Consider the following 15,790-nt stretch of genomic DNA (forward strand, 5'->3'; position numbering starts at 1 on the left):
GCTCAGTTTGTATGCATGATCATCGCTGTCCATACGCATTGGGCATAGTCACACAGTGTGTATGGACCTTTACACTGCATGGATTAAGACTGCTACACATAAATCTGCCCCATACCCATATCTGATTTCTGATTGTGCTTTTTGAGTGTTGGAGGTATGGCTTTATTATATGGTACAGCTGTACATTTTAAATTCAGATTGTAAAATATAGTATTAGCATAAAGATAGCCATCTTCTAAACATGTATACGTATTAAAGCATGTCAACCTTCCATATCATACCTCCCAACTGTCACGATTTTAGAGGGACAGTCCCGATTTTCGGGTCCTGTCCCGCTGTCCCACCCGCGGCAGGCATTGTCCCGCTGCGGGGGGTGGCAGTTGGGAGACCCCCCAATCTAGTAGAATAGACGCTGTGCGCATGCGCACAGCGTCTATTCTCGTATGAAAATGAGGTCGCGGCTAATTAGCATAAGCCGCACCCTCATTTGCATACGCCCCACCCCCTTTGCGGGCGCTATTGTCCCTATTTCTTCTGATCAAAAGTTGGGAGGTATGCCATATGACAAATTAGTCAAATGTTTTGCAGGATATGAACCTCATTCAGCAATTGTCTGCAGAGTTTCACATACTTTTACGAAGAAATGTGGCCTTAAGTATTCTGAGCAGAGTTCCATCCTTGATTTTTGTATCCCATTAATTCTCACTCATTGCTTCTTTTTTACATTGTTATATAGTTTCTTCCAAAGATCTGAGAGCCAAGGCGCTGTGTTTGCATGATACTGTATTTTCCTTTCGGCAGCATTGCAGCATGTCAGAAATAAGATCAGGCAGTACAGACATAGTAGCTTTAACTTGATGTCCTGTCACCACGGTGATTCCCCTTATTTATTTATGCAGACTCTTCAGACAGGATGTTCATTGAGCTCTGCACTCATTAAGTCTCCTCCTTTTTGTTAGAACCTACAGATAAGTCATTTCACATGTCCTCTGGCCTGCAAATTTGTAATGCAGCAATTGTTTAACTTTAAAATTGGATATATATTATTATTATTATTAACAGTTTCTGGTACTTATTTCCTAGCACGGTGCCACCGATTTTAATTGTATGCAATCGGGTTGCAAAAATCGGGTCAATCGCATCGCATGCAACCAAATTGCATGTGATGCGATTGACCCTGACTGACCCGATTTTTTACATTGGAACCAATGTTAAATGGTCCCTGAGACCCGATTTTACATTGGCCCCAATGTTAAATGCCCATCAGACCCCATTTTTCATTGTATGCACCCCCCCCCATTGTTAATGCCACGCCATGATCAACGTGAACCCGAAGCATGGCGAGCGCAGGGAGCCCGCGAGGGGCGGCGGTACGCGTCCTCCGACCTTTCCATACCCCCACTATTCACGTCGGCGTGGAGTCGACTGAATATAGTGTGGTGAGCGCAGCGAGCCACCGAGCCCGAAGCGTGGCGAGCACAGCGTGCCCCGCGAGGGGACGCGCATTACTTCAGACGATTTTACATAGGAATTTAACATTACATACAATGCTTACAATGTAAAATCAGGGCAGTCACGTCGGTCGCATCGTATGCCATTATAATGGCATGCGATGGACCCGATTTTACATTTGTCGGGAAACCTCAAAAAATACCCAAAATCGGGTCCGTCGGGTCCCATCGCATACCTTAAGTTAAGGTATGCGATGGGACCCGATGGGCGCCGTGCTAGGAAACAAGTACCCAGTTTCTTATATAGCGCATACATATTCCGCAGCGCTTTACAGAGAATATTTGAACATTCGCATCAGTCCCTGCCACAGTGGAGCTTACAATCTATATTCCCTACCACATGTACATGCACACACAGACATTCTGTATATATATATATATATATATATATATATAAGAAAGGCAAGGGGTACCCAACACCGCGCCCTATTAGCCCAAAGCTGCACCTCTGAAGGATCCCTGTTAGCTGAGACCCGGAACGGACAGAAATACAAAAAAGATCAGGGTGCGCTAAGGTAAATTACACAACTTTCTCATTAAAACATAAATATTTAATAAAAAGCCTCTGATAGGGCTTAGAACAAATCAAACAGAGTTACACAGCCATTTCATAGAATAATTTTACAATCCACAGTATGGAACAGGCCCAACGCGTTTCGTCACCCACGTGACTTCATCAGGGGCGTTTTTGGATGTTGATTGAAATAGGTGCGATAGCACTGCAAATGATAAAAATAAATTCAACAGAATGCATAAAACAGCAAAATGCATATAAAAAATACGTATTTCTACACAAAGATGAGGCAATCGAGAAAGATGAAGATGACAAAGGAGAGGCAGAACAATTGATAGTTCAAAAAAATGATTTGATACAAAAAAGCTGAACGAGAGGCCCTTCTGGGACAAACAACTTGAGAAATATACCAATTCAATAAAAAATTCTTTTTAGCAGTATATAGATATTTTCCACCGTGTCTAAAAAAGCATTTTAAGAATATAAGGATTCCATATGTGCAATTTAAATCCATCGAAAGATCCTTATACAGACATTAAAGAAAAAAGTACCTTCTAGGGGTGTTTCCAATTGGTCAAACCATAGGTATTCAAGCAAGAGCCATACAGATATATATCTGAATAAGTACCTTACCACCATATATGTCCCTTTATTCAGATATATATCAGCGCACCCTGATCTTTTTTGTGTATATATATATATATATATATATATATATATATATATATATATATATAGATAACAGCAATAGAGTGGCACTCTGGATACCTTCTTATAAATAAACGGCAGACACTGTAGCCAGTTTCAACGTTTCATTTCTTTATAGAAATTTCGTCAGGATACAAATAGGGCTTACATGTACACCTTATATACCAGCAGTCACCAATCACCAAAGTGTAGCAAATTACCGATTCCCGCGCTGCAAGCACAAACGTGTGACGTCATCAAGCCTCTCCACAGCGCTCGTGTGGGAGCGTCAGGTCTGTTGTCATGGAGACAACACCACGCTATCCCTTCACTACTGCCTGGATTTTGACCTAATCACGTCCACCTGTCAGTGCTGCCGCGGGATCAACAAGACTTTAAGATAATAAATACAAAATAACAATAACACCCAATAACACCCAAGAAACAGCAAAAACAATTACAAAGGGTAAAAAATGTGATTGAGAATACAGTACATAATTCCATGGAAATTCAAACAGAATATATCATGGACAAAATTCATGAAGAAAATTGTCATGAGCGCTCACGGCCGGAAGCTGTGAGCGCTCCAAATACCGGAAATGACGCTCCAGTGAGAACGGAGCAGTCTGCTGGCTCAAACAGCCAGAATTTTGATATAAACTTTACAATAACTGAGCGGTCCGTTTGCATGGGGCTCCCTTTCCCTTATAACTATAACCTTAACTTAACAGTCACCCTGTTTCCTTGGTAATTATTGTATAAACGGAAACCGGAAGTATGCGTTCCACAAGGTGGAAACGGAAATTAGAATACATCTTAGAGCGGGAAACCCTAACAGTAGGTGATTGGTTACCACTAGTATAAAAGGAGGTTAGGATACCACCACTAGACACTCTCCTGAGGAAGTCCAGAGGGATGAAACGCGTTGAGAGACCATTGGCTATGACTGTGTTAGATGGATGAGACCTGATCGTGTACATCGTCACCAGATAAGCCCTATTTGTTTTTATACATTGTACGGATTTTTTTTTTTTTTTGTGTTTTGCGGTGCAAATAAATGTTGTTGAACGTATTACACTAGTCCCCTTTTTTTCCTGCATTCTCTCCCTATATATATATATGCCATACAAACATTTGGCGGAGTGAAATGTGGAGGATTGTTCCTTGAGATCGTGTTGCAGTGGCCCCAGGATCTTGTTTAAAGACGCTCAGAGAACAGTGGTGGATAACCACCCTACACGGTACACCTTTGAATTAGGGGTGTGTCTGTCTTCATGTGGTGAAGGGAGACAAAACCTGCTAAGGATTTATTGCACTATAGGCGCCCATCTCACCCTTTTTTTCAGATTTTCATACAGAGGGTTCTAAGGAACGGGAACCCATAGGAGAAGGTGCTGCCACCCAGAAGAGTGGAGGGGAGTGCATAAGGAATTCCACACAGAATAGGGTGTGAACACTTGGAAATATCCAAAAAAATCTGGAGTCCTCCAGCGCTAGTACCACCATTATCACATATATATATATATATACATATATATAGATAACAGCAATAGAGTGGCACTCTGGATACCTTCTTATAAATAAACGGCAGACACTGTAGTCAGTTTCAACGTTTCATTTCTTTATAGAAATTTCGTCAGGATACAAATAGGGCTTACATGTACACCTTATATACCAGCAGTCACCAATCACCAAAGTGTAGCAAATTACCGATTCCCGCGCTGCAAGCACAAACGTGTGACGTCATCAAGCCTCTCCACAGCGCTCGTGTGGGAGCGTCAGGTCTGTTGTCATGGAGACAACACCACGCTATCCCTTCACTACTGCCGGGATTTTGACCTAATCACGTCCACCCGTCAGTGCTGCCGCGGGATCAACAAGACTTTAAGATAATAAATACAAAATAACAATAACACCCAAGAAACAGCAAAAACAATTACAAAGGGTAAAAAATGTGATTGAGAATACAGTACATAATTCCATGGAAATTCAAACAGAATATATCATGGACAAAATTCATGAAGAAAATTGTTTCAGACATAATTATATAAGAATATCATTACATAGAAAAATTACATTTATAAACATATTCAAATACTCACTCCAAACACGGAGTGACTAGATGCAATAATGCAAACAAGAGCAATTCATAAATGCAAGCAAGAAATTTCTAACTAAACATTCAATATGGCAAAAAACATGCATTAACATTTTTGGTTCAAACAGCATCGATATCCAGTCCAGACGATACAATGAACCAATTTGTTACGCTGAAAAATATTGAAAAAATGAACATTTGTATACAAGTATCCATAAGCATATCCGCAGAAAATAGAATACTAAGTTTAATCAAGCAGTGATATACATTGCTTAAATACAATTACTTAAAACAGGACAGTGTCATATGTTCATTTAGACCGCCTGGGGAAATAACTTTAAGACGATGTATCCAAAGAGTCTCCAAGCGGAGTAACGCTGCACTCCTATCGCCACCACGTAAGGATGGGGCTACCCAATCTATCATACGATATTTAATCGCATGTAGATTGTGGCGTGCCTCAACCCAATGTCGGGCAACGGGTTGTTCACTGCCACCCTTTTCAATGGCACCCCTGATCACTGACCTATGCATTGCCATACGATCTTTGAACTTACATACAGTCTTGCCGATGTACGACAAGCCACAAGGGCAGATTAATTGATAGACCACATGTGTGGATTCACAGGTAAAATGTGTTTTAATTTTGTATGTGACACCATTATGCATGAAGGAATCACCTGTTAACAAATATCTACAAGTAGTACAAGGACATTTGTAACAACCTGGACGATTTTGTGACAAAAAGTTTTTTGGGTTAGCGATCTTCTTCCTGGTCACATCAGCCTTGACTAATAAATCCCTCAAATTTCTCGGTCTGGAGTAACAAGGCATAATTTGTGTGTCAGTTAACCCCAGATCTACTTCTGCTTGTACAATGGGCCAATGTTTACGTATTTTTTTAATGACTAAATTAGATTGGCAGTTATATTGGTTTACCCAGGGGAATTTATTACTCAAAGTTTTAGGTGTCTTCTTTTTTAACAATTGATCCCTAGGTATATCAAGAACTTTCTCTTTAGTTTGCACCAATTCAGATTTTTTGTACCCCCTCTTGATAAAACGAGAGATTAGTACATCAATCTGATCTGAAGCTATTTTAGAGTCGTCATTAATACGTCGCAGACGTAGCATCTGAAAGTAAGGTAGGCTGTATTTGAAGTTTTTGGGATGACAGCTAGTGCTGTGTAAGAAAGAATTCCTATCTGTGTCCTTAGTGTACACAGTGGTGTGTAAACGGCCATTCACATTGGAAATCCTCACATCCAAGAAGTCCACAAATGAGCGGTCCATCTTGAATGTGAGTTTCACTGGGCTATCGCTCTGGTTATGCAGGTTGATAAGCTCAGTGAACTCTATATCAGTGACCAGGAAGAAGATCGCTAACCCAAAAAACTTTTTGTCACAAAATCGTCCAGGTTGTTACAAATGTCCTTGTACTACTTGTAGATATTTGTTAACAGGTGATTCCTTCATGCATAATGGTGTCACATACAACATTAAAACACATTTTACCTGTGAATCCACACATGTGGTCTATCAATTAATCTGCCCTTGTGGCTTGTCGTACATCGGCAAGACTGTATGTAAGTTCAAAGATCGTATGGCAACGCATAGGTCAGTGATCAGGGGTGCCATTGAAAAGGGTAGCAGTGAACAACCCGTTGCCCGACATTGGGTTGAGGCACGCCACAATCTACATGCGATTAAATATCGTATGATAGATTGGGTAGCCCCATCCTTACGTGGTGGCGATAGGAGTGCAGCGTTACTCCGCTTGGAGACTCTTTGGATACATCGTCTTAAAGTTATTTCCCCAGGCGGTCTAAATGAACATACGACACTGTCCTGTTTTAACTAATTGCATTTAAGCAATGTATATCACTGCTTGATTAAACTTAGTATTCTATTTTCTGCGGATATGCTTATGGATACTTGTATACAAATGTTCATTTTTTCAATATTTTTCAGCGTAACAAATTGGTTCATTATATCGTCTGGACTGGATATCGATGCTGTTTGAACCAAAAATGTTAATGCATGTTTTTTGCCATATTGAATGTTTAGTTAGAAATTTCTTGCTTGCATTTATGAATTGCTCTTGTTTGCATTATTGCATCTAGTCACTCCGTGTTTGGAGTGAGTATTTGAATATGTTTATAAATGTAATTTTTCTATGTAATGATATTCTTATATAATTATGTCTGAAACAATTTTCTTCATGAATTTTGTCCATGAAATATTCTGTTTGAATTTCCATGGAATTATGTACTGTATTCTCAATCACATTTTTTACCCTTTGTAATTGTTTTTGCTGTTTCTTGGGTGTTATTGTTATTTTGTATTTATTATCTTAAAGTCTTGTGGATCCCGCGGCAGCACTGACGGGTGGACGTGATTAGGTCAAAATCCCGGCAGTAGTGAAGGGATAGCGTGGTGTTGTCTCCATGACAACAGACCTGACGCTCCCACACGAGCGCTGTGGAGAGGCTTGATGACGTCACACGTTTGTGCTTGCAGCGCGGGAATCGGTAATTTGCTACACTTTGGTGATTGGTGACTGCTGGTATATAAGGTGTACATGTAAGCCCTATTTGTATCCTGACGAAATTTCTATAAAGAAATGAAACGTTGAAACTGACTACAGTGTCTGCCGTTTATTTATAAGAAGGTATCCAGAGTGCCACTCTATTGCTGTTATCTACTTATCCTGCTTGGAAGTGGGGGCACCGGATCGAGTATCCCTTACCTTACACAGTGCCGGGTCGTCTATCTATTCTATATATATATATATATATATATATATATATATATATATATATATATATATATATATATATATATATATATATATATATATATATATATATATATAGAAAAAGTCTGACCGGCACTCAAAGGGTCTATACTCTAGTGGTAGATTGCCTGGGTGCCTTGCAGTGTGCCTCCGCACACAATCGATAACAGGTATGGGTAATACCGTCACTCCTAGGACTTGACAAACAGCAAAACGACAGACACTGTGGTCTCAAGCAACGTTTTGGTTTAATTAGCTAAGCTAAGAGCTTGAAAACGGTAATTCAACCGAAATGTTGCTTGAGACCACAGTGTTTGTTTTTTTGCTGTTTGTCAAGTCCTTGGAGTGCCGGTGTTACCCATACCTGTTTTATATATATATATATATATATATATATATATATATATATATATATATATATATATATATATATATATATATATATATAGCATGGATATTGTGTGTCCCACGTGGCTTGCCTTATTTTTCCTTCTTTTACCACCTTTAGCTTGGCCAAGTACAATTCACTGCCAGTACATAAGCTATGCTTAATTGGCATATACAGTGGTAAAGCATGAAAAGGTTCATAACAACAATGCTCTGGTGGCTCAAACATTGCATAAATGTTGTAAAATATGTTTAGTATCACTGCAATAAGAAGCAATATAGAAAGGTACGTACCAAATGATATTGATCCTCACTTAGGTCGAGGGAGTTTACAGTTTGGGGAACCTATGTCCCATTCAACCTGAGGATGAGGAACTGCCCCAAAAAACTTTTAGCTTTCCACTGCAAATTGTGCCTGCTGCAATCATGGCATTTGACATATTAATCACATATTAATCACTGTTATTGAGACAGACATTATGGTGGGTGGCATTATGTGTAATGGGCATTATGGTGGGTGGCATTATGTGTAATGTGCATTATGGTGGGTGGCGTTAGGTGTAATGGGCATTATGGTGGGTGGCGTTATGTGTAATGGACATTATGGTGGGTGGCGTTATGTGTAATGGGCATTATGGTGGGTGGCATTATGTATAATGGGCATTACGGTGGGTGGCGTTATGTGAAATGGGCATTATGGTGGGTGGCATTATGTGTAAAGGGCATTATGGTGGGTGGCATTATGTTTAATGGGCATTACGGTGTGTGGTAGTATGTGGAATGGGCAATACAGTGCAAATTTTTTTTTGGAGGGGGGGGGGGGGACCCTTGCTCCGGTCACCTCGGCACATAGTTACACCGCTGCCGGGAAATGTATTTTAAAAACCATGAAGTCAAGAAGTTATATGACAAATTGCTAACAAGAATCATAACTGTCTGCACAGCAATGCAAGTGCTACTCATATTTTATTCCCATAGGCAAACACAGGGGGTTTCTGGTTGCCTAGTAAGTGGCTCAAATTAAGACAATAGCAATGCTACATCAAATGCAATGATAACTAGAGATGCCTTCACATCATGTGTTTTAAGTAAAATGGCAGACTTTTGGCACATGCCTAGTTGTAGCAACTTCTTCTATCAAGTTTGCCATGTGTTTGGTTCTGAGTCCTCAATAAATGCACAGGACCAGAGAGTAGCTGCCAGGAAAAAGAGACAGGAGCCTTACCATGAGGTGGGAGAATGTCTGCTTAGTGGAATACTTGTTCTATTATGTTTATTATGTACAGTATTTATTATAGTATGTTTAACCTTTTGATGACCACGATTATATCTTAAATATAATTAATACAGTCTTAGACCATTTTAAATTGTGACACTGTATTGAATACAGTATCCAGTGTATAAAAAGACCAATGTGTACATTAATGGGTTCTGCTACTGCTCCCTCTGATGTCAGCACTTGCTCCAATGTTCTGCAGAGTGGGAGACTGTGGACTACATGTGGAAACTCCCTCCAGAAATCCTGCGTTTGCCACTGCTCCCACCAATACATTTTCTGACAATAATAGGGATTGAAATTTATACAGCTGCATTTTAAACATATTCAAATGTTACACAAATCTAGAATTAAATAGTCCAGATGTATTGGGCTTCCTACTACATTTGATAGCCCAATACATTAGTACATCCATAGTTGCCGACTTTTGAGCTGCCCTCTCCGGGAGAGGGCAGCCAGCTCTGTCAGGCAGGGGGGCGGGGCCATTTCCAGGACTGGAAAGAGAGGTGGTCCGGGGGCGTGGCCACACAGATGATGCCCTGTTGGGGGCATGTCTACAGCGTCACGGCATTTTAGCCCCGCCCCCCACCGTGCAATGCTGGTATTTCAGTCATTGCATTGCGGGGGGCGGGGCTAAAATGCCGCGATCGCGGCATTTTACCTGCGGACCCCCCCGCCAAGGGACACATCGCGGGAGCTGGGGGGGATATGCGGGAGGATTGCCACCATTTCCGGGGGACCTGGAGGGAGACCCGATTTCCGGGACACTCCCGGCCATTCCGGGAGGGTAGGCAACCCTGAGTACATCATTATCACTATATTACAGTCAGGGTCTTTATGTGCTCCATACCAGAAATTTGTTCTGTAGCAATTTTTATCACAAAATACAGTATGTGCCTATGCACATCCTTGCTGGCGGGTCGCCAGAACGTACGCGCTGGCGACCCGCCAGCAGCCTCGCCAGCGAGGAGACTGAGACGCGCGTGCGTCTCACGCGCACGCGCGTCTCAGTCTCCGTCGCTAGCGTGACGGAAACCCTGTCCGTCTCCGCCTCATTAGTACATCCTCTCGTGCGCGCGCGTCCCCTTCTCACGATCGCCATGGCGCTGGCGGGGGATGGCGGCTGGCGACGCCAGCGCCATCCCCCGCCAAGATGGGAACAGACCCATCTGTACATTATAATGGATACCAGCCGATTAGAAAGTTATGAGGGCTGGTATAGAAAGTTAGATGAGAGCAGAAATATTGCCTCCATATTGAGAAGTACTGCACAGGAAGCCAACTTGTAATTTGCAATGTAGCTAAACAGATGTTCTCTGTATGAGAATTGATGGTAAAGAAACGGTCTGATTTTACAGACAGAGATAGAACTTATAGTGTTAGCTTTTTTGTCCAGACTTTGTCACTGTTGATTGCCATTGTTAGACTTCACATCCTCTTCCTAACATTGGAAAATGAACTTCATTTTATAATAGTGCAGCAGACATCATCTTGTGTGTCAGAGTCACGTAAGGTCTTGGATTCCTACCTTCATATCTCATAGAAATTATTGCAACTTGTAAGTCAGCAAGATTTAATCTATATTTAGTCAAAATTATTAATTTTTTGAAGTGATATTCAATTAAATATATGGCACACAGTTTTAATTTTTTATCAGATACCTTTATTAATTGACTGTATCATTTGATGAGGAAGAGCAGTCAGATGGTTTTCCACCCACCTATACTCAAGGCTGGGTTTAAAAACCATCAGTAAATTTAAGTCACGTAAAATAATGTACATTTAAGATCGGTATGTTCATTATACAAGACAGTAAAACTCTTGGGGGGGGGGATTTACTAAGATGTGAGTTCTGTTTCACATGGGATGTTGCTAAGGGCAACCAATCAGTATCTCCTTATTTATTTAGCACCTTCTAGAAGATAATAGATAGTATCTGATTGGTTACCCATAGCAACATCCCATGTGAAATAGAACTCCCATCTTAGTAAATTCGCCCCTTGATGTCTACTGAGGCTAAAAGCTGGATTTAGCTATACATAAGTAATTGCAATACGTGCATGCAAAGGTTTCATGCAATTTGTCTCCATCTGTTTTGCAAATTAATACGGATCTTGGTCTTGGACTTGGGCAGAGTAAGCTGACTCTACTGTATGTGACCAAATCAACACAATAGAACAACTTGTGAAAGTAATTGTCATAACTATCAACACACATATCCACTAGCCCTATCCTTGGCTCAAGAGATCTCTACATATGCACAACTGTAAAAAAAATGGCAATTCCATCTATGTGGTCCAGAATGTGATTGTGAGACGAAGGAAGATAACATAACCAGCTCTGCTTTGGATGTCTTGAGTTTAAGATAGTGTTGGGACATCAATATGGAGATATGAGAAACAAAGCATTACATGCTTGCCTACTCTCACGGAATGGCTGCGAGACTCCCAAAAATTTGTTCCCCCTCCCAGCCCGTTTACCGTATAGATGCCTGTATATTGCCTGCTGGAAAACTGATTTGCCAAGCTGTCAGATGTCTATGAGGTCAACCTGCTAAAACTTCTATGTATGTGTATATAGGAAATGTATCAGATACAGTAAGAGTGACAAATTAAAGAGGTGAAATGTGAAAAAAAAATTACTGATACAATGGGTTAAATTTACTACGGTGGGCGTTCTACTGAAGATGGAATGTTGCCTATATAAACCAATCAGATTCTACTTCTTATTTATTTAAAACGACCTAGAATATAATAAACAGAATTTGATTGGTTCCTATGGGCTTCTAAAGTTACCCCAATAGCTATTGATATAGAGCACAGATTCTCAGACTCAGTCTTTAGGACCCCACACAGGGCCTTATTCAGATCTGAGCTCAGTACAAATTTGTTTGGAAAATGGGCAAAACCATGTGCACTGCAGGTGGGGCAGATGTAACATGTGCAGAGAGAGTTACAGTAGATTTGTGTGAGTTATTTTGTTTCTGTTCAGGGCAGGGCTATTTTTGTGCAGGCTCCAGCAGGAACTGTGGCCCTTATTCTAGATCACTCTTTCTGACAAAATATTTCTTAGATGGACAAAACCATGTGCACTGCAGGTGATGCAGGTGTTACTTGTGCAGAGATAATTAGATTTGGGTGGGGTTTTACACCTGCCTCACCTGCAGTGCACATGGTTTTGTCCATCTAAGAAATATTTTGTCAGAAAGAGTGAACTATAATAAGGGCCACAGTTCCTGCTGGAGCCTGCACAAAAATAGCCCTGGTTCAGGGTAACTACTGGCTGCATTATATTACACTGCAATTTAGATTTCAGTTTCAGCACACCCCACCCAAATGTAACTCTCTCTATACATGTTACATTTGCCCCACCTGCAGTGCACATGGTTTTGCCCAATTTCCAAACAAATTTGTACTGAGCTCAGATCTGAATAAGGCCCACAGTGCATGTTTTGCAGGTCTCCTTACAGAATCACAAGTGAAATAATTAGCTCCACTGTGGATCTTTTAAAATGTGTCAGTGAGTAATGAATGCACCTGTGCACCTGCCGGGTGACCTGGAAAACTTGAACTGTGTGGGGTCCTGAGGACCAAGTTTGAGAACCCCTGATCTGGAGAATGACAGATACAACATACCATTTAAAAATGTGCCCACACAACTACTGTATCCTGTTTCAAGAATTTTTCCTCGCTAAATAAGCCCTCGTATTTAGAAACAGCTTCCGTCACTGTTTAAACCACTTCATTTCTTGTTGTGCAAAATGATGTTCCTCTGTAAATCACCATTGTCTTGCAACACAAACACATTTTTTATACTATATATTGTATATGTAATAAATGGCAAAATATATGCTTTATTATTAGCTTTAAGTAAAGTGCTTTTATACAACTCACGGAAATCTAAAGTAACTGCTAATATCAATAATAATTTACAGTAATTGTACATTGTTCCTTATTAAATACAGTATGCAAAGGGTATTCATATATTATTAACAGAAGATGCTATATTTACCATGAATTCTGATATACACAGTACAGTGCCTTTTGAGCGGACATTATTTCTATCAGGTCCAAAAATTAAAGACCATATAGTCCCAAACAGCCAGATCGCACACGCAGCAAGTGCCATTGGCAATCTACTGAAGCACAATAGATCTAGTGGAGGCTGCCATGACATGCTTTACCTTATAACAAGATTAAATATTTAGTTATTCGGACACAGAAGCTTCACACATTTTGTGTGCAGAGGCTCTGCCAGATAAGGAAGAAGTGTCTACAGAAGATCTCTACAGAGATTGGATTAAATTGAAGAAATGGGAAGTCGATTACCATGCCATCACTCAATCAAAACTGATTCCCCGTGGCTTTAGGGCAGGCATTCCCAACCACGGTCCTCAAGGCACACCAACAGTGCAGGTTTTAGTGATATCCAGGCTTGAGCACAGGTGACTTAATTAGTATCTGACGGATTCTGATTAAACCATCTGTGCTGAAGCCTGGATATCACTAAAACCTGCACTGTTGGTGTGCCTTGAGGACCGTGGTTGAGGACCTTAGGTTAAAGAACGTTTGCACCATAGGCCAGGTCACTGTATGTGACCACATCAACACAATAGAACAACTTGTGAAAGTAATTGTCATCACTATCAACACACATATACACTAGACCTATCCTTGGCTCAAGAGATCTCTACATATGCACAACTGTAAAAAAAATGGCAATTCCATCTATGTAACAGAATGTGATTGTGCAAGGAAGGAGGATAACATAACCAGCTCTGCTTTGGATGTCTTGAGTTTAAGGTAGTGTTGGGACATCAATATGGAGATATGAGAAACAAAGCATTACATGCTTGCCTACTCTCACGGAATGGCTGCGAGGCTCCTAAAAATGTGTTCCCCCTCCCAGCCCGTTTACCGTATAGATGGTCGACAATGTCTTGGTCGACAGTCATTAGGTCAGACATTACCCTAGGACTAGGTCAACATTGACAGAAGGTCAATACAAGCTTAAGGTTGACATTGGCAGAGGGTTATGGTTCCCAATGCCAGTTAGTGGCTGGGCAATAGGCTTGGGGTGTGTGAGCTATCCTTGGGACCTCTGGAATCTTGCACCCTTCTGTGAAGCCTGTATATTGCCTGCTGGAAAACCTACCATGCTGTAAACTGTGATTTGCCAAGCTGTCAGATCTCTATGCTGTCAACCTGCTAAAACTTCTTTGTATGTGTATATAGTTTGTATGTGTATATAGTTTGTATGTGTATATAAGACATTGGTTTTTGTATTGGACAAATGTTGCTTTGATCTAATTCTACTGGTCATAGGAGTTAAATAAAACAAAGGAATCTGTGAAAACAGCCACTAATAAGTCTACCCTGGAACTGGACAAGACCACCAATTGGCCTGAGAAACTTCAACAGCAAATAAAACAATACACCAAGGAACTTATAAAATTTAAGAAAAACAGCTCTCCACAGTTAAAATGGATTACAACAAAAAATATGTATATAGTTAGTTTATGAGAAATCGTGGAAGAGCTCGTCCCTGGAATAAACCGCGTAAGTTTAGACGCTCCATGTCCAATACAGAGTCCTCAGCAGAGTGAAACACTACTGCCAGTGACCAAGAAGGCATGTCTACACAAAGTCCCCATGCACGCACAGCGGGGGACAAAACCAGAGGCAGAGTTTCAACAAGATGGCTACCACGACAACAGAAATGTTAATTTTCCAACTTTTAGATCACAAACTCACTGCCTTGGAAGAGTCTTAAATTATAGACTGTCCTTTAGGGCCTTATTTTAGTTCCCTCTTTCTGACAAATTCCTTCTTAGATGGACAAAACCATGTGCACTGCAGGTGCGGCAGATGTAACTTGTGCAGAGAGAATTAGATTTGGGTGGGGTTTTACTTCAAAGTGAGATCAGTGTAAAAATAAAGCAGCCAGTATTTTCCCTGCACAGAAAAAAAAATAACTCACCCAAATCTAATTCTCTCTGCACATTTTACATCTGCCCCCATGGTTTTGTCCATCTAAGAAGGATTTTGTCAGAAAGAGTAAACTAGAATAAGGCCCTTATTCCTACTACACATTTCGACCCAGAACCTTGCACTTGAAAGAATACTTTAAACAACCATCTCCTAAGTACACACATAAGGAGGAACCGTTCGATTAGAACTTATCCTAGGAAACCTGCTCTGGTGTATCTCCTAGTCCAAATCTGAATACAGAGAAAACAAAAAGTTTACATGACCTTCAACACTGTGAGAATATTTTAATCTGTCCTTCAGACAAAGCAGGGTTGATTACCATTCAGAACAAGACAGACTATTTAGCGGACGTCAATCTACAATTATCGGATTCAACTACTTATTCAAAGCTCTGACGAGACCCCACACAGGCTTATTAAAAAGAACTGGACAGTGTATTACAACAAGCTGCAGACTATTATTTATTTATTAAAATGTATTATTTATTAACAGTTTCTTATATAGCGCATACATATTCTGCAGCGCTTTAC

General features: G+C 40.6%; 1 protein-coding gene across 9 annotated transcripts in view; it reads right to left on the reverse strand.

Annotated features, from left to right (window-relative positions):
- The window catches only part of CTNND2 (catenin delta 2), a 444,220-nt gene that overhangs the window by 373,846 nt on the left and 54,584 nt on the right, over positions 1-15,790 (reverse strand). The window lies entirely within an intron of this gene.

The sequence above is a fragment of the Crinia signifera genome, chromosome 5 (assembly GCF_055691185.1).
Source record: "Crinia signifera chromosome 5, ASM5569118v1, whole genome shotgun sequence".
Classification (NCBI taxonomy): domain Eukaryota; kingdom Metazoa; phylum Chordata; class Amphibia; order Anura; family Myobatrachidae; genus Crinia; species Crinia signifera.